At 46.9% G+C, this 23,892-nt stretch overlaps 1 long non-coding RNA gene across 2 annotated transcripts in view; it reads left to right on the forward strand.

Moving 5' to 3' along the window:
- Positions 1-7,276: 7,276 nt before the first annotated feature.
- Positions 7,277-23,892, forward strand: part of LOC144782193 (uncharacterized) — a 32,746-nt gene continuing 16,130 nt past the window's right edge. For both annotated transcript variants that reach the window (XR_013601118.1, XR_013601117.1), the window contains exons 1-2: positions 7,277-7,452; positions 7,569-7,698. This is a non-coding gene — a long non-coding RNA (uncharacterized LOC144782193). The remainder of the gene's footprint in view (positions 7,453-7,568; positions 7,699-23,892) is intronic.

The following is a 23,892-nucleotide window of genomic DNA, read 5'->3' on the forward strand; positions in this document are numbered from 1 at the left end:
GGGCCTCTTTCCCACAGGGACACCCACCCCACCTCACCTGCAGCTATGAACCGAGAGCTGGGGTCAAGATCACCACAGGGAGCGCTTCAGGTTAGAGCGTGGGTGGCTAAAAGCGGCGATATAAAGCACTGGACCAGTACTACCCTGGCAGGGGTGTATTGACTGGCGGAGTCCTCCTCGGAACCGTGAGGCGGAGGGAAGACGTGAGAGGCGGCACTGCGACACGGTACTGGGCAGAGGGCACTCTGGGGCGGCCTTGGGAATCAGCGCTGGGCATACGATGCTCTGCAGCGGGACCACGCGGAGGACACAGTGGGGCTACAAGATGGTATAGGGGTCACTGCAGGAGCGCAACTGCGAGGTGACGAGAGGAGTGCCTGGGCCTGCCCCCCCCCCCGTCCATGGGACCAGGGTGAATCGGGGTAACCCCGGCCTAGGGCACTGAGAGAGGAGCCTTTTGTTGGGGCAAAGGCGAGCCGAGTGGACTGCCCATCCTGCTTGGGGATGCTGTATGACCGCGATTAGCCCTACCTGGATGGCTCATTGGGACTGGGGCTCCTCCTGAGCAGTGCAATATTGGTGAGTGGAGCATGCTGAGATCGCTGGGAGGAGTGAGAAGCGCGACACTGCTTGCTTGCACGGGGAGTGAGAGTGGCACTGCTGTGCAAGGTTGCAGGATTTTAACGATCGCAGTTATGGGAAAGCCTCGCAGCAAAAAGGAGGAAGACCCCCAACAATCGGGGGCTGAGTCCCCACCCCAGGAGAATAGGGGTGAGCAGGAAATCCCACAGGACACTGGGATACAGCTCCATTTGGACAGGATACTGGCGTCATAACGGACACTCGAGTGGCTCTCCAGCAGGACATTGCGCAGGTTACAACGGGACTGCGGTTGCTGCGAGCGGGCCACTCGAAACTTGTGGACCGAGTGAAGTAGACCGAAACTGCACTTCAAGAATTGGGCCCTGCGCAGACTGCGCTGTCTACATCTATGGCGGGTGTCCTGGATCATCTCACGGTGCTTGAACGGAGGGCTGAGGATGCGGAAGACAGGAACACACCCAACAACATCCGCGTGGTGGGCCTGCCGGAGAAAATTGAATGGTCGGATATAGTGAGCTACTTAGAAACTTGCCTGCAAACTGTTGTGGCACCTGAGGGGCTATCGAATTTCTACACTTTGGAACGGGCACACCGAGTACCAGCAAAGCCACCTTTGCAGGTCCGGCCCCCGCGGCCGGTGGTGGCACGATTGCTGCACTTTCGTGATCGTGACCTGCTTCTCCGGAGGGCCCATAGTGACGGCCCATACCAGGTGGCCAACAGTAGTGTTACTATATTTCCGGACTATTCGTTCGACACGCAACAACGCCACATGTCCTTTCAAGCTGTGAAGAAGGAACTACGGGCGGAAGGGATTCAATACTCTCTGTTCTTCCCAGCCAGGTTGCGCATTGCACTAGACGGAAAGACCCACTTTCATGACACGCCGGAGGATGCGTGGGATTGGTTGGAATCGTACAGAGCGGGGAAGGATGGCCGGGCAGCCGAGATGCGAGAGCTGGCTGCGGACTCTCAGCCTCGTCGGTCGCAGAGACTGCGGCGTCGCAGGAGGAGCCTACGGAGACCATCGATCTCGCAGACGGCTATAGAGCGCAAAGGCGCCCTGGAAGCTCTGTCGGCAATCTCCGGAGAACTGCTGAGGTCCACGCCCGAGGCATCAGATCTTGGCAGTGATAAGGGTCAATCGGAGGCGGAGACTTATGTGTCAGTCGAGCAGCGACTACCAACGGTCACTCCTGGGACGGCGGATGGACTGCTGGATGAGTAAACTCTATGCTAACTGTGGGACTGGGAACTTTTACCTGTAGTGGGGAACTGCAATGTTTGATCCTTAGAGGGGGGATGTAGCGATGTGGCGAGAATGATGGGTGCCTGAAGTGGGATAATGTACAACATTGAGATTTTCTAATTTGAGTGAGGTTGGCACTAGAATACTAGTAAGGAGGGGTGTCGGGAGAGCGAAGCAGAATGCCTGGGACCGTGGTGGTGATGATGGGAATGGGGACTCTGGGGGGGCCCGGGAGGTATTGTATCAGAGGGGATTTTGGGGCAAGCACTGATTGTGTTATAGAATTTCCAGCACGTCGTCCATTAGGCTCTATCCAACCCCCACCGGATGGAATTAGTTGCTGTGCCTTAATTTTGCATGGGGCATGTCATTGGGGTAGTTTGGATGGGATTCACTATGTTAGTGCCTTTTCTTGGGGGGGTGGGTGAAGTGTTGGGTGGGTTGAGGGAGTTGGGGGATGGATTTGGTTTATTTAAGGGGATTGGTCTGCCAGTGAGCGTACTAGACGGAATACTGCTGTTGAGTGTTGGGTATACATATGAGGATGTTGCCGCCCAGCGGCCAGGGGGGGCGGGCTGCCGTGGGTGGCTATTTTATTGTTGTTACTGGTCCATCACCTGATGTAAAATGTATAACCTGGAATGTTCGGGGATTGCACTCCATGTAGCGTAGATATAAGGTACACTCTTATTTGGTTCGCAGGGGCACGCAGATAGCTCTCTTATAAGAGACACACCTCACTAGACCGGAGGGGCTTGCCCTGCAGCGCAGGTGGCGCGGACAGTTGTACTATACCACTTATTCAGCATTTGCGCGAGGGGTCCTGATTTGGATTAGAGCTGGGGTTCCTTTCCAGATGCTGGACCAACTGGTGGACCCTGAGGGTCGCTATGTCGCGGTTCGTGGCCGTCTCTATGGGCAGGAGGTGACCCTTTGTAGTATTTATGGTCCCAATGTAGACCAGGCGTCCTTCTTGGGGACTCTGTCTTCTGTCCTCGTGGATTATTTCACAGCTCCAGTATTGCTGGGGGAGACTTTAACTCAGTAGTTGACGTATCTATAGATAGGTCCCACCCACCGCTACCCACAGCCCCAATCAATAAACTGGCAGGGGCTCGAGCCTGCTGGCAAGACAATTGGGGACTCCTTGATGTTTGGAGAGTGCAACACCCAGATGATAGGGATTACTCCTACTATTTGTCGCTGCATGACCTACACGTCCGACTGGACGCTATCTTGTGTAGTTCCATACTGGCACCTCTGGTGGTTAGCAGCGAATATTTGACACTGACCATATCGGTTCACAATCCGCTATTGGTGAATCTCTGTTGGATGGCGGAGCGCCCTAAGATCCCTAATTGGAGGTTGCGACCCGAGATAATGGAGGATCAGGTCTTTAGAACGGAGTTGAGGGATGGGGTGGAACACTATTTTGAGGCGAACGCGGGCACTGCCGCGACGGCGGCCCTTGAATGGGACGCTTTCAAGGTAGTGGTCCGTGGGATATGTATCGCCAAATGGGTGGGAGTTAGGAAGCTGCTGCTGCAGGAGGGAGACGCGAGTGAACGAGCATTACGGGATGCCGAGAGATCTCACTCGGAGGGCTCGGGTCACGAGAGCTGGTCATATCCCAGAAGGAGACGGTGGCTGCACGGGTGGAGCGCCTACGGTGCTTCAATCACAAAATGTACTTGCCTCGTGCCCATGCCGAGCGGGACAAGGTGGGCACATTGTTGGCCTGGTTGGCGGACCCCACTCCGAGATACATGCCCATCTTGGCACTGGCTTCCGCAACGGGACAATTGGAATATGAGCAACATCGCATTAATGACCGATTTCGGTCCTTCTATGCGGATCTGTATACAAGCCAGTTGCAGACTGGAGAGGGGGACCCTCGTGCGTTCTTGGAGGGATTGGAACTACCCGTTCTTGAAGAGGATGAGGCAGAGGCGATCGGTCAGGATATCACACTGGCTGAGATTCGTTGTGCTATTAAGCAATTGGCGCGCAATAAAACGCCAGGTAGCGACGGCTTGCCTATCGAATTTTACTTGACATATATTGACCTCCTGGCTCCCAGATTGTTGGTGATGTACCAAGAGGCTGGACAAACCGGGATACTGCTGTCTTCTACTAGGGAGGCCATCATAGTCCCACTCCTTAAACCAGGTAAGCAGCCGACGGATCCGGCTGCTTATAGGTCTCTGTCCATGCTCACGACTGATTATAAAATACTGAGCCGAGTGCTGGCTACCAGGCTCCTCCCCTTTATGACACGGCTGATACATCCAGATCAGGCTGGATTTATACCGACGCGCAACACCGCTGGTAGCTTACGTCGATTGCTGGGAATATTAGATGGAGGTCATGGAAGAGGAGGGCAGGAACTGGTACTATCAGTGGACATTGCTAAGGTGTTTGATAGCCTGGAATGGCCCTATCTTTTTTCCGCCATGTCGAGGTTTGGACTTTGCGCCAAATATGTTCGGTGGACTGAAATCTTATATTCGTTGGCGACTGCTAGGGTCCGTGTGGGTAGGGCTGTATCCTCATCCTACCCGGTGGGAAGAGGCACCAGACACGGCTGCCCTCTGTCCCCGCTGCGATTTGCCCTAGCGATTGAGCCATTGGGGGCGTGCGCTCGGAGGGGGGAGGCATACAGGGGCTTGCAGCTCCGGGGTCAGGTGCATTACATCTCGCTCTACGCGGATGATCTCCTCATGTTCTTGGCAGACGCGGGAGACACGCTTGAAGGGGCGTGCGACCTACTAGACCGCTTTGGGGACATCTCAGGTCTGCGTGTTAACTGGGCAAAGAGTTGTGTATTCCTAGTATCGAGCACATGCGCTCAGCCGTTGTTACCACCTGGGCTGACGTGGGAGCCGAGATTCCTTCCCTATCTGGGGACACAGATTTATCATGCACAGGAAGATCTTATGGAGGGCAATATTGAGAGAGCAATGAGGAGCTTGAGGAGTAGCATGCGATTCTGGGGGACACTGCCACTGTCGGTGATGGGCAGAGTTGCACTGTTAAAGATGGTGGCGCTTCCTCGTCTGTTGTACTTCTTCCGGACCCTGACCATAAGGATACCAGCTGCGTTTTTTCGGCGGCTGAGATCAGCAGTGGGTGGCTTCATTTGGGGTGCGGGTCGACGCAGAGTAGCATTAGATACACTGATGAGGCAGAGAATTGAGGGGGGCCTATCCACCCCAGATTTCGAATTATACTATCTGGCTGCACAACTCCAGGTTCTCACACAGGCGGTGGCGCTGGAGTTCCGAGGACCGGAGAGGGGAACGGTCCCGGAAGTGCAAAGATACGTTCTATCCATTGTGATTTTGCAACAAAGACTGAGGACTGTGGACTGATCGATGGTCGAGAGCACCCTGAGGTATTGCTGGAAGCGTTCTCATTCTAGGATTGGGGAGAACCGCCCATACGCTCCTGAGATACCACTGGGCATGTGCAGCACACTACCACACGGTGGAGATTGGTCTGGTCTGGCGGAATGGGAGGAGCAGGGGCTGCAGATGGTGGGTGACCTGTATGCGGATGGTGCTCTTCTGCCCTATGGCATGCTGCAGGAGACCTTTGGTCTTCCACGCGGCAATTTCCTGCTGCATGCAGCATTGATAATGGCCATACAAAAACATTGGGGCGCCGGCCTCTCGGAACCACCATTAAGCAGGGTGTGTCAGTACGTCGTGATGGCAGCGGGTACATATAAGGCAGTCATCTGCCTATACAAACGCATGTTAGGGGAGGAATCTAACCCATTACAAAAACTGCTGGAGCGCTGGGCGGCGGACATGGGCAGAGATATCCCGGATGCGACCTGGTCACATAAGACTGCATGGAAGGGCATCAGGAATGCTAGGTTCCAACTTATCCAATTCTTTGTATTGCATAGGGCATACCTCATGCCAGCTAAAATTAATCAGTACTTTCGGGTGGATATGGCGGTCTGCCCGCGATGCCGGCTGCAGGAAGCAGATCTGTGCCATATGCTGTGGGACTGCCCTCAATTGGGAACATATTGGGAGGAGATAACTTCGTCCCTTTGCAGAGTAACTGCGCGACAGGTTGATATGGATAAGGGAGCATGTCTGCTGCACTGGTTCCCGCACACTAGTAAGAATAAAATAACTAGCAAATTTATGGACTTGGGCCTCATCCTGGCTAAAAGGGAAATTACATCACACTGGAAGGCAGCGACTGGCCCTAACTATATTAGATGGAAAGCAGCATTCCTTGTGTGGGCGGGCAGCGAGAGCTCTGTGCGGATGCAACAAGCCCATAGGTCCCATAGCGATAGGGCGCTGGAGGCGGCGCGGGCATTGGAGGCACTGGTGATGGGGCTGAGGCTGCTCGATGCAGATATGGATTCGGAGTCAGATTCTTCGATGGAAGGGGAGCAGGCGCAGGCGCAGGTGGTTTCCTCCTACCCTGGGGAGACAAGCGTGAGGGTGGGTCCTCGACTTCCAGGTGAACACAGCGATTCGTAGTGTGATAAATGAGATGGCCAGTACATAGAACATACATTAGGATAGTACATTGCTCACACTCTTTAGTTAGGTCATGGCGACGGCGGCAGGGGTGGGGGGGCTTGGGAGTTTATAGACTTTGAGGGAGGCCACACATAGAGAACAGAATAAAGGACTGGAACTATGGGATCGGGCATGGTGCGGCAGTGAATGAGGGAACTGGACATGGTGGAGAAGGATTTGAAATATGATTCAAGAGCGTTGTTATTTTATTGAAACACTGTTGTGTTCTCTCTCAGGGGTACTACCTGACATTGTATATTTGTGATGGTCCTCCTTAATGTCTTGTTTGTATCTTGAAATAATAAAAAGATTTTTTTTTTAAATAAAAAATAAAAATTGGTGTTTTTTGTATATTTTGAATTGATTAATTCTAGTATGGATTCAAAATACGTGTGGTCCTTTATACCAAGGATATTTTGATTATATAACCCCAAAATAATCGTTATTTGTATATTTTTATTACTCCCAAGTTTTAAGGGACTCGTATAGTTATATAATCAAGAACACCTTAAGCACTGCTCATTAGACTGCACACTCAGTATTCAAAAAGTCCTATTGTAGAACAATTATTGATAAATTGGTGTTGAGTACACGTTAATAAAACATAATGCTCACCTCTGCTCTTTACTTTGAAAGTAGATTTGCCAAAATAGCATTGAAGGAAAAGCCTCAAATCAATTAAGCACTTGGAACCAAGCATCATTCCACCTTATTCTTGAATCGTCCTCAATGTATTTAGTTTTTTTGTGACAATGTTTTATGATTGGAGTTTTGAAGGTGATAACTGCTGAAAAAATGTATTTTCCTCTGTTTGTTGCCGAGGCAGTGGAGTTCTGATAGTCTTTCTATATGAATGTCTTTCAGCATTCAGGATCAAAGAAAGAATAGCAGCTATGATGGATAGCAGTGGAGCTGACTTTATGGGACAGCAGGAATGCAGCCCCCCTGGAAATGAAGTGATGGGATCATGGCACCTTGGAGATAAATATTAGCATTTCAGTTACCTACTGCTGGCTGCTCAAAGACAACTCAACTTCTCAAGGCGTACAGGTAGTCACCTCCCACAGGTCTGCATGAGATAGAAACACATTCCATGTAATTTTGTTCTGAGTCTGACATTCTCGCATGGCAGGAACATGGTTTATTTATTTGCCCCCTTCCCACAGGAAGCGACAGGGGTGAGGCTCACAAGGAAGAGCATTCAACTAAATTGTGTTATATGATTAATCCTACCAAGTGCCTGGATGCTGTGACTGAAGGCAAGGTTTCCCGGACCCAGGAGGTGTGTATGCTGAGGTCAGTGTTGCCATATTTGCCTTTTTTCTTGCACAACTGAACTATTTGTTTCAATATGTGAAATAAATTATGGATTTGTCAGGGTGCTCAAATGCTTTTTTTAATGAATGTGTGTGTTTGTGTAATGGGCAAGGGAAAGGCATTCTTAGCAGCTGACATCCAATGTCATATTGACCAGGTAGCAGCCTTTTCATCAAACAGTCTGTGTTTTGAAACCCAACTACCCCACTAAGCCAAATTGCGTGATCCTGGGCAAATAATAGTCTTCTTATGCCAGTTCTTAGTATAAGTGTATAATGCAGCGCGCTCTTTGAAAGAATATGCCCTAAGAATCAAGGCATTAGAGCCTAGCAGCAAGCATGCGCCAGTAACACAGGAACATGTCCAAGAAGAAAGTTGTCGGCATACATTGAGTTGTTTTCAGAAAATTAAGCTTTTTTTTGACACACTACTTTTGCTTTCATAGTGTTCATAATAATGAAAGGATTTGTTTATTTGTCTCCTAAAAATTGATATTAGCATAAAATTAGACCGAAGTATGCAAAAACGTGATGGCTGGAATGCTTGAATTAATCTCAGACACTGGTAATTACTTGGGGCTGCATTCCAGTCCATCATTATTTTGCACCCAGCCATATGAAAACCAGTCTTGACCCTGCTCCAATATGAACAGTCCAGTCCAAATTGCCAGCCCAGGTCCTCACTGAACCAGAACACAAGTAAACCAAGACCGGTTTTGCCCTTATTAGGGCTCATCAGTTAGATATAGTTTGATCACAGTGTGCACAGGACCCACATCTGGGCATACCCGTTCCACCTAGGGCTTGCACTGAAGTGTACAAAAAAATGATCGATGGAATGCATGAATGATCTCAGCCATTGGTGGCACTGGGGCGCATTCCAGTCCATCCTTAGTTTGCACACCATGCCACCTCAATTTGGACTCAGCCACATGCAAATCTGCCTGGCCCAGCCCCACTGCCAGGCCTGGTCTTTCCTGAACCAGAATGCAACCAACCCAAGACTAGCTGCAGCCTTATTAGGTCTCATCAGTTGAGTATGGCTTGATTCTAGTGGCACAGGGTGCATGGGACACATATCTAGGCTTACCTGTCCCACCTAGGACACTGCACCGAAACAGATACAAACAGTAACAGAGGTAATGCTTGAATTCATATCAGTCCACTGGTAATCTCTGGGGACCGCACTCCAGCCCATCGTTTTTTGCCGACAATGCTACCCAAGGTTGAACCCAGCCATATGCAAATCAGTGTTGACCCTGCTCCAGTAGGTACAGTCCAGCGTGAACTGCCCAGCCAGGTGCTCCATGGACTGGTCTGGAACACAAGCAACTCAATAACTTTTTCACCTTTATTAGGGCTCTACAGTCATGTGTAGCTTGGAGCACTGAGCCCATATCACAGTGATAAAAGCAAAACTGCATGCCCCGGAATGGAATATGCTCTTAAATAAACAGCCAGGAGTGGTTGTCAGCATTGAGCATGATATTCATCTACTTGGAAGCAGGAGCTCTTGGCTACCTCCAATAAGTAGACTAAGATGTTATTAGGAAACATATTTTTAGGGAGTCTGAAATTCGGGTGGTTTAGGCTACCTCAAAACAATTAGCAGATTAGAGGGGATTGCCCATGGATGGCTTTGCAACCGCTGGTATTTAACCAGCCTGTTTCTGCTCATTAAAGAAAATGTGCCTTTTGCTTTTTGTATCAGGTGGCTATCCATGTCTATAGTAAAATGCGTCAGTCTAATTTATTTTTAATAAATGGCCATGAAACATAAAATACTAGACCCACCTTGGTAAAAAAATAAGGATGGCCAATTCTTCTGATATTTGCATGATTGTCCTGCATTTCAGTTGTCTCTCCTGCATCCCATACTGAGCTGGGTAATTTTTTTCTCCTGTTGCAGGAGGGAATTTGAAGGATGAATTATTCTAATGAGTTTGGCTATGTACTTTAAATAGAAAAGGAAAATGCAGCTTATTGACTTTAGGAGTTTTTACAACCTAGTGTCCTCCAATTTGAGACATTTTAGAAGTCTGATATTTCTGCACATCTTTGTTGTAAACATAATGTAAGAAGTAAAAAAAGAAAGCATTTTAGACTTAATAGTGTATTATGGCATACCTCTTGAGACAATCTCATTTAGAGGGTGTCATCATTCTTTGGCTTAGCTTCGTGCTCCAAAAAAGCAAAATGCCTCCAGTAGACGTCAGCAGGATCACTTAACCAGAACACCATCCTCACTATCCCAAAATTGTGTTCAGATCCATTGATTTAAATGGGATCACCCTGCTAAAGCACTCAGACTCACCCTCCTTGGAGAATCAAAAGGTTGAGGCATTTCATGGTGTTTCATGAATCTGGAGGAGTGGCAAATAAGGAGGTCAATACCTTTCAACTATCCCTCATTTGCCTAAAAACCTCTTATGAACTTATAACCACCTAGGAAAAAAAACGTGCAGAGAGGCCTTTCTGGGGAATTTGTCCTTAGTGCTCTTTTCCTGTATGGAACCCATTTTAGAGTAACATAACGGCAGATAAGGGAATAAATGCATATGGGGGCAATTATATGCCCAAAATCAAAGGATTTGGTCCAGCAGGAGAAACCGGATTGCCCAGCAGACCTGTACAGCGCCAAGAAACCAATCGGTGTAACTGCGCTTTACAAGACGATATAACATAACATACATTTTATTGTGTGTATCTTTCCCATTACCCCATACTTTATCCATTGGTTCGTGAATTGGGGCAATATCGTCCTGGGTTGATATTCACTGTGCAGTATGCGACAGTCCAGTTTAACTATCACACGTTTACCGTCACCATGTAGCCTGATTTCAAGTACTTTCATTATTGCAAAACATGACAACAGAAAAATATTTTCAAAACGTGATTGCACAAAGCACTCAATTTTGTTCCATGGGGAAGAAGGGATTACAAAATATGGGCCTGATGTACTATGATCCAGTTGCAAGTTGCATTGGATTTAGTGATCAAACCTTAAGGTCCCCATTAGGATGGTGGGAGGATCACCCCCGCCGGTAGTCACCACCGGCCCGGCGGGGGGCGATCCTGCTGCCATCCATGCGGGTCCGTGGCGGACGGAAACACCGTCTGCCGCTTTTCCCCCCGGTCGACAAGTCGACCAGGCGGAAAAGGGTTCAATATGGTGGCGGTGTCTGTGAGACACTGCCAGCCATATTACAATGGGGGCGGAAACAATGCAGCCACGGAAAGGCATGCAGAGTTTACTTGCCGGGGCCCGTTGCGGGCCCCCAGGGACTCTGGGGGGTGCACATGGGGGTATCTATGGTACCCTCCTGCATTTCAATGTACAACATGGCAGGCACCGCGCGGTTTCTGTCACGTTGTGCATTGAAAGGCACAACCTGCCTTTGTGGCATTGCGGCGGACGGTGCTTTCAGCACTGCCTGCCGCAATGTTTCAAATGCGCAATGCAACCGCCAGTGTGGTGGGCGCATCCTAATAGAGGGTGCGAGACCGCCGCTAGCATTGCGGGCGGTCCCGATTCCCGGGTTTGTCCGCCCGCCATACTAATGATCCCCTAAGTTTGCACTTGAAATGCACTTTTAAATGTAATACATTTGGTGTAATGGGCAGGTTATGATTTCAACTCCCAGCAAGGCCAATTCAATCTTCCACCCTTCTGAGGCTGTGTTTTTAGGGAGGAGGATTTACCTTGATATGTAATTTTAATTTGGATATTGTAAAGCCAACAACAGAATAAAACCAAAATATAGTTCCTGCTGTCTTTACTTACATAATCACTTCCTGTTTTTGTGAGTTACAAGTTAATCAGGGACATAATATTAAAAATTCAGACCCAGTATAGGTAAGTTCATTAGATGAATACCTGGTAAAAAGACATGCCTTCAGTCTTATGATGAGACAACCAAATCAATATCAGATCACAACCTTTTGTGAAAGCATCATATAGCAATACAGTGGGCTCCGTGTCTAGCAGATGCCATCGTTCACAGTAGTCCTAGCGCTAGAACTTGCAAAGCGACTGGGCTAAGTACCACAGCCATTGACAAACTACGGTTATAGCTGCAGTGTAACCACTCTTTCCAGAAAAAATGGCAAGCAACAATGGCCATTTCAGCAGGTTTACCCCAAACCTTTTGACTTCCTCCTCCCCTTTTTGCTGAATTCGTTTTTTGTTGGCTTTAGGACTCTGAGCATTTTACCACTGCTAATAAGTACGAAAGTGCATGTGTGCTCTTCCTATAATGTGGTAACATTGGCTTATTTACAGTTGGCACATTTAATTTACTTAAAGGTCCCTAGAAAAGTGCACTGTGTGAGCCTAGGGCCTATTAAATTAAATGCTACTAGTGAGTCCTGATGACCCATCACCAGGCTGATGGGCCTTCCTGAGGTAGATTGGGAAGGAGGAGCTGACACCGTAACAGGGCTGTAGCTGCATACCCTGCTGTAGATGTCTGGAGCCAGGCCAGTAAAGGCAGAGACCTTGTGATCTTCAATGGCCTCTTTGATATCTCCCCACTTCATATGCACAGTTGGGTATAAGTACTGGACCCCCGAGTCCACCAAATCAGAACTTTGCTGGAACCAAGGACATTCTGCCAGGAAGAAGAGCTGCTGTGCTGTAGGAGGGACTGCCACGTTGCCAACTGCATTGCTGTGTTGGCCTGCAGCCTGCTGATTGCTGACTGCTGTGCTACAGCAAGGACTGCCTCTTTGCTACTTGCTTTGCTGTGTTGGCCTGCTGCTTCTTGCCTGGGACTGGGAAGGACTGGATCTGCTCTCAATGTCCTTGCACCCAGGTTCTCCAAGGGCTTGCAGACTTGGCTCCTGTTTTTTAAGTCTCAGGGCCAACGCATCACCCTTCGACACAACAGCTGCTCAACAACAGAGTTTCTACCTCCGACGTGGCTCGACAATGACAGTGATCCTACTGCTGCCGACGATCTGTGTGGCTCGACGGCAATCCTACCACCAAAACTGCTTGAGAATGACACATCGCCTGTAGTTCAATGGAGCTCGATAACACGGGAAACTCTTTTCATGGCTCCATGATGACACATCAGGCTCTCGAAGTTAACACTTGCTTCAGCCCAGGTATTTCTTCAGCAGGACCTGTCTGAGTCCTGTAGCCAGCCTGTTTCCACTGCGGTCGGCCTGAACTTTGGATTTACCTCAGTGTAGTGTGACCTCACGTAACTGTTTAGTGCAATTGGCTTCTAAGCACTGTTTTGGTATTTCATTTTTAAAAATTCTAAGCATTTTTGTCGCTTTGGTCTTGTTTTACTCAGATAAATATTATCTATTTTCCCAAACTGGTTTGGAGTCTTTTTGTGGTCCTCTCACTGTGTTACTTAAAATTAAGTGGTGCAGAAATGCTTTACACATTGCATCTTAAGTTAAGCCTGACCACTCTGTGCTAATGTACAAGAGGGTAAGCACAGAGTAATTTAGGTTGTGCATCTGACTGACCCTGACTAGGCTTGTGGTCCCTACTTGGACAGGGCGCAAACCTCTGCCAACTAGATACCCAATTTCTAGCGCAGCCTTCACTTTATTGAATACACTGATGAGGTGAAAATAAATTCTGTACAATATGTAGGACTGCTGTCCAAATGAGCCTACTATTACTCAAATCATCTAGAGATAAGATTGATATGGTTGCACAACAAGACTTTTGAAAAAGGCTCTGAAAATTGGATAAAGGATGTGAAGAGGTTTAGTAGCCATCAAAAGTCAAATCAATTTGAGCATCTGTAACCAAACAAGCAGCTCTAAAAGGTGGCACTAATGTAGCCTCTTGTTCACAGGGCTGTGTGAAATAGATGAAGGATGTTAGAAGTGCACTTCTATGGGTACTATCATTGCTATCATCTTGGGCTAGGAAAGGACTTGCTGTGCATAAACTTACAGATGAATATTCTAATGGAATGCTTTATGCAGTAGTGGATTGACCACAGCTGACAGTATGGCTTGATAAAACAGGATTTAATGGGCTTCTCATGAAGTCCTCAATGAAATGTTGTCAATTATGTCACACGGTGTGCTTCGGAGGTTGATAAAAGATTCATGCAGAATAATTATTTTCCGGTATTTTAGATGAAACTGCTGCTATATCAATGTGAGAAAATGGGATGTTGGTTGTCTGGGGTTTGAGTCTTGGTAAAACAGTAACCACAATCCTTGTCCGGATAAGGCACAAACCAACTCTAAATTGTGAGGGCCTGCACTGTTGTGTTGGGTCATGTCGACAGAGCTTGCAATACGAAGTCCAGCGTCAGGGATGCTGTGCGCAGTCGGGGCAATACACTGGTTCAGAAGAACTGCGATGCGGAGTACGTCATCATCGAGGCTGCAGTCAACAAGGAATGCATAGGCCTGCAATGCATTACGCAGGAGCGGTTGTGAAGATGTTGCGGGCTGCTGAGGTCTTTGCGATTGGTCTAGTCCATCCAGCAGCAAAGATGCGTTGGTTCTGCTTGAGGTTGTGCACACAGCAGAGGAGATGCGTCAGTTCTGATGGGTCCACAGAGGCTTTCAAGCATCTTAGGCCCACTTCCTAGTATCCAGGACTGGGGTGGCCAAATTGGCAGGGCAAACACACAGATGGCAGATTCCAGGTGCAGGGGCAAGGTTGTTGGAAGCCTGTTGTGTCCCTGAGGTTTCAGATCATGAGGCCAGCCAACTAGCCTTTGGAGTATGGGAGTCACTCTGGGTTCTGTATTCAAGAGATGCAGATCCAGTCCTTCTCCCAGAGGCAAGAGGGCAGCAGGTCAGTACAGCAGGGCGGCAGTTCCTTCAGAGCAGCAGAGTAGCAGTCTTTCTTCCTTGCAGAATTACAGGTCCAGAAGTGTAGTGAAGTGATGGTATCTGAGGTCCATTATTTATACTCAGTTGAGCTTTTCAAAGTGGGGGGAAGCTTCTAGAGGCATGCCTTTGAAGTGCAAAGGTGCCCTGCCATCCCGACCTTGGCTCCAGAATGAATACAGGGGGTAGTGTTTTGTATGGGGGAAAGGACACAGCCTATTCAAGTGTAGGTGGGGATGGGCCCCGCTCCTCCCTCCCATCCTGTCATTGATGGCCCATCCTGTCACACTTAACTCCCCATTGCGTGTGACTGTCTAGGAGGAATACACAAAGCCCAACTGTCACCCACACCCAGTCAGGTGCCCCAGACTGTAGGCACAAAATGGCTAAGACAAGAAAATGACAACTTTCTACAAGTGGCATTTTCAAAACTAGGATTGTAAATTACATCTGCAGAGGCACCAAACATGAAGTGGTTACCGGTTACCATTTGGAAATTATACTTATAAAATATAATATGGTAACTCTGATGCTATACTATGAGAAAGGTAGCTCTTGCTGTAGTGAAAAACAACTTTAGGAGATTGTTCACTACCAGGACATGTACTACTTAAAAGTATACATCCACCTTTTTGAATAAATTGTACCCTGCCCATGAGCAGTCCTGGGCCTTCTCTAGAGGTGACATATATATTAAAAAGGAAGGTTTGGGCCTGGCAAAAGGTTTACTTTGCCAGGTCGAAATGGCAGTTTAAAACTGCACAAACACAAAGGCTACAAAGGCAGGCCTGAGACATTTTTAAGTGCTACTTAAGTGGGCAGCACAATCAGTGCTGCAGGCCCATTAGTAGCATTCAATTTACAGGCCCTGGGCACAGGTAGTTCCACTTTACTAGGGACTTACAAGTAAATTTAATATGTCAATTGGGTATAAGACAATCTAACATGTTTTAAGGTGGAGCACAAAGACTTTATCATTGGTTAGCAGTGGTAAAGTGCGGAGAGTCCTAAGGGAAGCAAAACCGCAGTCAGCAAAAACAGGTCTGAAGGCAAAACATTCGGGGGAACCACGCCAAGAATGCCAGGTAGAACAATCAGTAAGAGAGCAGATCCCTATATGCTTCCAAATAGCTTTTGAGTATCTTAATGTGAGCTATTTTGGGGGGTTTGATACAGTGGTTAGCACCACATCTCTATCTTTTAATATGTGAAAACATAATACTCTTTTTAGATTGACTTCTACACTAAAAAGAGTTGAGGTCAGTATTATGATTGAGCTTCTAATATGGCATGTGGTTAACAAGCTTCTTTGCAAGAGGTAGAACCCAGAGCCATCTACGTTCACTGCCATGCACATTATTTGAACATAGTAGTTCAAGCTAAGGCTCATGAAATTCCTGTGGCTATGAATTTCTTATATGTCATAAAAAATTACATCTGTTTGTGAGAAACTCTCCCAAAATTCTTGCGTGGTTTCAAAGCTTTCAAACAGACAGCAGCATTCCAATGAGCCCATGTAGTCTAGCTGGATGGACAGTTCATGCAGCATCTTTGAAGTCTGTGAGCACCAACTATGATCAAATTATGGAATTTTTAGAGAAAGTTTCTCTGAAGATGGTAAAGCAGGGGCAAGTGCTAGAGGGATGCTGTTTTCTCGCATAGAGAAAGTCAAAATAGCACATCAGAGAGTGAATTTAAAATTCCTAAAGGGCACAATTGTACAACTCTGTGAGACATATATAAACTTCTTTGAAAAAACTGTGTCTGCAGCTTCAGTGATGATCTTGGAAATGGAAGACCCGAAAAGACTAAGAATACTTCTCTGCCATCTGGATGATGATTCAGCTTCTCGTGTATTCCAGTCTCAAGAAGACAGATACAGACAAAGTTACTATGAACTAGTTAACAGCACAGACTATATGTCCAACATTGAAAAGTGTGTTACAGGAGAAGCAAACGGTAAATGTGTTCTGGATTTCTATTAGACAGACTTTGATGAAAGAGCTCCACGGTGACATGCAATACAAAACAGGAGAGAACTAATGTTACCTCTTTGAAACAGGTGGTTGATGCACTTCAGAGTAAACAAAGTCACCATTTGAACACTTTTCTTTCTGATCTGCACATCTTGTTAGAAGAGTGACTATCCCAGTTTTCTCCTGGACGCTGTTTTTTCAGACTGTCCGTTCCTGGAATTTAAAAGTATCCTGCAACTACTTTGATCGGACCATGTAGCAGTTATGCTAACTCTTACACTGCCTCCTACAGCCGCCAATAGGCCGCCTCCTATTGGAAGCTGCAGGCGATACCAATTGCATTGCGTGGACAAAATTGAGTTTAATAATCAATTAAGCTTGAGCTGACTGGATTGGGTCTTCAGTTCTAGCAACAATTCCTCAAAAAGCTGGGAAAATCACTAGGACAGCACCCACCGAACTTTGGTTTTCAGAAGAGCTTAGACTTCTTAAAATGCAATACCACAGACAAGAAAGGCACTAGAGACATAATTATGATATAAAGGAAAAAGAGCATTACAAGGAATTATTAGCCCAGTACAAAGGAATGATCCATAATGCTAAAATCAAGTATTTTTCAGAAAAAAATTAAAAAAGCAAAGAATAATTCTAAAGAACTGTTCGCTACAGTCTATAAACTCAGCCGAGTGCAAGATCCCAGAGATAATGTACCGGATCAAGCCTTCTGCGATACTTGGCTTCTACCTTTTGTAGTAAGGTACTTTGTAGTTATGACAAGTTTACAGCATGATCTGGAGTTGATACCATCAGACAGTTTGTACTCCCTGATACGGCTAGAGGGGAGTTAGAGGACTCTAAGGTTCCTTTTATCTCTCACCCTCAGTTTTCAACATCTGTTGCAGAAAGTCTGGACCTACATGACATTAATAATTATTAAAGCCCCGACTCTGCACATCTTTATGAGTTCCCACCTATAACATACCAGCAGGTCACCAAACTTTTTTCCGCTGCCAAATCCGGCTCACCGTTGAACCCATGCCCTCCTAAAACCAGTATATTCCCTAAAAAATGAAAAAAGTTCTACATTTTAAGACTTTTAAAAAGAGCCAACTTGGATAAAACAGACCCAGGCAATTATCATCCTATTGCCCGCCTGCCACCACCAGCAAAACTTCTGGAAAATGTATAAACCAAGAATTGACTACATTTATCCTTAGCAATGACATTCTGGATCCATCTCAATATGGTTTCCGAAGTGGACATAGCACCAAGCTGGCACTGATCACGGCATCAGAAGAAATAAGACACTCTGTAGATAAGGGAGGCATGGTGGCACTGATCCTACTGGATCTTTCGGCAGTGTTCAATACGGTGGATCACAGCCTCCTAATACATTGCGTCCAAGAAATAGGCATAGCCGGTGCTGCCTTATCACTGTTTAAATCCTTCCTCTCGGACCGGCAACAATTTGTGGAAATGGATGGTCTCAGTTCTCAGAGTTTCAATCTTCAGTGTGCGGTTCCACAGGGCTCATCCATGAGCCAACCCTTTTTTATCTATATGTGGTGCCCCTGGCCAGACTTATCAAATCCTATGGATTTGCTATGGTGTCATGCTGATGACACCCAATTTATAGTTTCCATTTCAAAAGATTCCCGCAACACAGTCCATAACGTTCATGCCTGTATGCAACAGGTGAGTAGATGAATGTCAGAAAACTGTCTCAAGTCGAACTCTAATTAGACGCAGGTTCTTCTTTTTGGCAGAGATTTATCCTTCTGGTCCCCATCTGGTGACCTACAGAATTAGGCAGTCACCAAGACTAAAAATCTGGGAGTCATCTTTGACACCACCCTGTCCTTCTCCCACCATGTGAAAGCGATTACCTCATCTACCTGTTATACTCTGAAGGTCCTGAGGATAAATGTCCCTTTTATACCACTGGACCTGCAGAAAACAGTGGTCTCTGCACTAGTTCTGTCAAGACTGGACTAATACAATGGACTTCTGATTGGAATGAACAAAGATGTTCTTGTTAAACTGCAGGTTATACAGAACTCTGCGGCCTGACTGCTCATTGGATTGCCAAAATATTCTTCTGCAGAGGTGGCCCTCAATGCTCTGCACTGGCTTCCAGTGGAAAACAGATTAATTTAAGGCACTTTGCATTGCCTTTAAGGCACTGCATAACCAGGGCCCTGCATTTCTGATTGACCAGTTTCGCTGGTATACACCAACCAGAATGCTGTGGTCCTCCTCACACATGTTGGTGTAGGTCCCCAAATCACGACTTTCTAACTGGGGTGGCAAAAGGTTTTTAAATATCACGGTCAGATTGTGGAATCATCTGCCATGCAGACTTAAAAACTCGCCTGACCTAATCTTTTTCAGGAAGAGTCTGAAGACTTGGCTTTTTAAGGCATAATTTCTGTTATATCTTTAGTCTTTAGCACTTCTGTATTTTTTTGTATTTTTTTTTTATTAAAGACTTTTATTGGTCAAAGTACAAGAACACAGCCTCAGGCCTACAACCCAAACATGGGCCGGCCGCAAAATGCATCCATCGTGCATCGCATCCAAAAACGTATCATCTCCATTCATATAAGGAAGGTAAAGAATAGCAGGTAATAATACGGAAGCTGAGTCTCGCAAGTATTCTAGTGCATATAGTAAGCAGTCTCTTTTCATAGGTAACCTAACAATACGTAACCATAAATCAACCCCCCAGTCAACATTTCAGGTTTCAGATCTAATCTTGGCATATTTCATGTTAAAGTGTGCATCCAGAGAAGGACATATAACAACTCCTAGGGCGTGTTGAAATATCAGTCCGTGATGGGCGATAAAGCAATGAACCATCTGTGAAATTCCATCGATAAACTGTGCACGGATAAGTCACCTTCATATCGCTCACATTCATCCGAGGCTGTCATTCATACCAGTCATGATCTAAGGGCTCCCCTCCTCCGCTACCCTCGACAACATGTACAATGTATACGGTCCCCACACATCCCTAGGCCTTGAGGTTTCTGGCAATTCTTCATAGTAACAGGTCAGTTGGTCACGACAATACGCCATGTCCTGTAACCATAGCTTGACAGTTGGTGCTCGCTTCCCTCCCCACGTCATAGCCACTCTACGCTTGGCCACCTGCAGCGCTAACACTATCAAACGTCAAGATCCTAAAGCCATCCCCGAAGCTATTCCCAAGCACTTCTGTATCTTACTGCGGGCAGGATGTTGGATGACAAGCGCCTAGACGCCTTAGGGTATAAGATGCGCTATACAAATAAATAAATAAATATGAGCATTCATTTCCTTGCCTTCGACACAACAAGACCTATCTGTGATCAATCATGGAGCAAACTAGAGTGAGAGCTGCTGCTTTTCTACTTGGAAAATAAAATGAGTCAACTAATTTGGATCTTGAGGCAATAGCAGATTAATTTATTTGATGATCCACATATTGTCGAAGTTCATTCTACATTAAACCATGTAGACATAAGTACATCTATATGCATGCTTATATCCAGCATTGAGAAGTCTGATGAAGAATACACTAGCTTGAAAAATGTTGTGGATTCCTAACAGATATTGATGAAAGATGCTGCTGCTTCACCATGATGTTTCTGAACTGCTACAACAAGAGAGGAATTGTTGTTACATCATTTAAGTAAGTACCCAATGCCCTCCTAAAACCAGTATTTTCCCTAAAAAATGAAAAAAGTCCTACATTTTACGACTTTTAAAAAGAGCCAACTTGGATAAAACAGACCCAGGCAATTATCATCCTATTGCCCGCCTGCCACCACCAGCAAAACTTCTGGAAAAATTTATAAACCAAGAATTGACTACATTTATCCTTAGCAATGACATTCTGGATCCATCTCAATATGGTTTCCGAAGTGGACATAGCACCAAGCTGGCACTGATCACGGCATCAGAAGAAATCAGACACTCTGTAGATAAGGGAGGCATGGTGGCACTGATCCTACTGGATCTTTCGGCAGTGTTCAATACGGTGGATCAAAGCCTCCTAATACATTGTGTCCAAGAAATAGGCATAGCCGGTGCTGCCTTATCACTGTTTAAATCCTTCCTCTCGGACCGGCAACAATTTAGTGAGTGAGCAAGATCATCAATAATTTTCTCATCTTTCTGAGTTGCTAAACCGAATATTGCTGCCCTCTTAGATCAACACAATAATGAGGCCATTAAGTTGTTTGTTAAAGCAATTAGATATGCATTTTCAGCAGTTTCTCAGTTCAAAAATATTCTGCTGTTAAATGAAAACAAAAACAGCACAATGTCTGTCTTTGAGCCTATATCTAACTTTGAAATTTGAAGCAGGAAATGCTACATGCAAAGAAGTTGTGGAGGGTGGTCTTCCCACAAACTGTTTACCTCCTTACCTCTTATTTGTGCTCATTGTTTTTGTTGGCCTTAGGACTTAGGACATGGTTACATTGGTGTATACACAATTAGAATATTTAATGCATTGGTAAGCCCCTTGTAAAGTGGTATAACAGATACACAGAGCATGTAAATTAAATGCTACTAGTGGGTATCCAGCACTGATTGTGCCACCCACAAAAATTGCCTTTTAAAATGGTCTCAGTCCAGCCACTGCAGAGCCTGTGTGCACAGTTTTACTGCCACCTCAACTTAGCATTTAAATCTATTTGCCAAGCCATAAACTCCTCTTTTATTACACATAAGTCAACCCTAAGGTAGGACCTAGGTAGCCCAGAGGGCAGGGTACTGCGTAGGTAAAAAAGGTAGGACATGTACTTTTAAGTTTTTAGCTGTAATTCCTGATTAGAAAGGAGTACCTGTGTCATGTTTTATATCTTTGGAATGGTAATGATAAATCCTTTTTACTAGTAAAGTTTAATTTAACATTTCTATTTTAGAAATGCCACTTTTAGAAAGTGCAAAAAACAACAAGTGATGGACTGAATGTGGATCAATGTCACACACTCCCCCAGTCAAAAGATCTGGGCCCAAATCCATCGTTTTTTTGCACTCCACACCACCCTGGGTCAGATAATGGCTTTATGCAAATCAGCTCTGACCCTGTTGCCCCATGGGAACAGTCCAGTCCGAACTACAACAGCCATATCTTTCCCAGACCGGAATCAAGCATCCGAGGACCGGACCGGTTTCGAGGTAACACCTCTCTTCAGCCCGGCTAGCTTGACTCCAAGTGGTGTGGAGTGCCTGGGACCCACGTCTGGGCAACAGGGTCAGAGCTGATTTGCATATCGCCATTGTCTAACCCAGGGTGGTGTGGAGTGCAAAAAAACGATGGATTTGGGCCCAGATCTTTTGACTGGGGGAGTGTGTGACATTGATCCACATTCAGTCCATCACTTGTTGTTTTTGCAATTGCCGCCCTAAGTGCGCTGGGGATGCCCAGACGTGGGTCCCAGGCACTCCACACCACTTGGAGTCAAGCTAGCCGGGCTGAAGAGAGGTGTTACCTCGAAACCGGTCCGGTCCTCGGATGCTTGATTCCGTTCTGGGAAGGACATGGCTTTTGTAGTTCGGACTGGACTGTTCCCATGGGGCAACAGGGTCAGAGCTGATTTGCATATCGCCATTGTCTAACCCAGGGTGGTGTGGAGTGCAAAAAAACGATGGATTTGGGCCCAGATCTTTTGACTGGGGGAGTGTGTGACATTGATCCACATTCAGTCCATCACTTGTTGTTTTTGCAATTGCCGCCCTAAGTGCGCTGGGGATGCCCAGACGTGGGTCCCAGGCACTCCACACCACTTGGAGTCAAGCTAGCCGGGCTGAAGAGAGGTGTTACCTCGAAACCGGTCCGGTCCTCGGATGCTTGATTCCGTTCTGGGAAGGACATGGCTTTTGTAGTTCGGACTGGACTGTTCCCATGGGGCAACAGGGTCAGAGCTGATTTGCATATCGCCATTGTCTAACCCAGGGTGGTGTGGAGTGCAAAAAAACGATGGATTTGGGCCCAGATCTTTTGACTGGGGGAGTGTGTGACATTGATCCACATTCAGTCCATCACTTGTTGTTTTTGCAATTGCCGCCCTAAGTGCGCTGGGGATGCCCAGACGTGGGTCCCAGGCACTCCACACCACTTGGAGTCAAGCTAGCCGGGCTGAAGAGAGGTGTTACCTCGAAACCGGTCCGGTCCTCGGATGCTTGATTCCGTTCTGGGAAGGACATGGCTTTTGTAGTTCGGACTGGACTGTTCCCATGGGGCAACAGGGTCAGAGCTGATTTGCATATCGCCATTGTCTAACCCAGGGTGGTGTGGAGTGCAAAAAAACGATGGATTTGGGCCCAGATCTTTTGACTGGGGGAGTGTGTGACATTGATCCACATTCAGTCCATCACTTGTTGTTTTTGCAATTGCCGCCCTAAGTGCGCTGGGGATGCCCAGACGTGGGTCCCAGGCACTCCACACCACTTGGAGTCAAGCTAGCCGGGCTGAAGAGAGGTGTTACCTCGAAACCGGTCCGGTCCTCGGATGCTTGATTCCGTTCTGGGAAGGACATGGCTTTTGTAGTTCGGACTGGACTGTTCCCATGGGGCAACAGGGTCAGAGCTGATTTGCATATCGCCATTGTCTAACCCAGGGTGGTGTGGAGTGCAAAAAAACGATGGATTTGGGCCCAGATCTTTTGACGGGGGGAGTGTGTGACATTGATCCACATTCAGTCCATCACTTGTTGTTGTTGCAATTGCCGCCCTAAGTGCGCTGGGGATGCCCAGACGTGGGTCCCAGGCACTCCACACCACTTGGAGTCAAGCTAGCCGGGCTGAAGAGAGGTGTTACCTCGAAACCGGTCCGGTCCTCGGATGCTTGATTCCGTTCTGGGAAGGACATGGCTTTTGTAGTTCGGACTGGACTGTTCCCATGGGGCAACAGGGTCAGAGCTGATTTGCATATCGCCATTGTCTAACCCAGGGTGGTGTGGAGTGCAAAAAAACGATGGATTTGGGCCCAGATCTTTTGACTGGGGGAGTGTGTGACATTGATCCACATTCAGTCCATCACTTGTTGTTTTTGCAATTGCCGCCCTAAGTGCGCTGGGGATGCCCAGACGTGGGTCCCAGGCACTCCACACCACTTGGAGTCAAGCTAGCCGGGCTGAAGAGAGGTGTTACCTCGAAACCGGTCCGGTCCTCGGATGCTTGATTCCGTTCTGGGAAGGACATGGCTTTTGTAGTTCGGACTGGACTGTTCCCATGGGGCAACAGGGTCAGAGCTGATTTGCATATCGCCATTGTCTAACCCAGGGTGGTGTGGAGTGCAAAAAAACGATGGATTTGGGCCCAGATCTTTTGACTGGGGGAGTGTGTGACATTGATCCACATTCAGTCCATCACTTGTTGTTGTTGCA

Source organism: Lissotriton helveticus, chromosome 9 (assembly GCF_964261635.1).
Source record: "Lissotriton helveticus chromosome 9, aLisHel1.1, whole genome shotgun sequence".
NCBI lineage: Eukaryota > Metazoa > Chordata > Amphibia > Caudata > Salamandridae > Lissotriton > Lissotriton helveticus.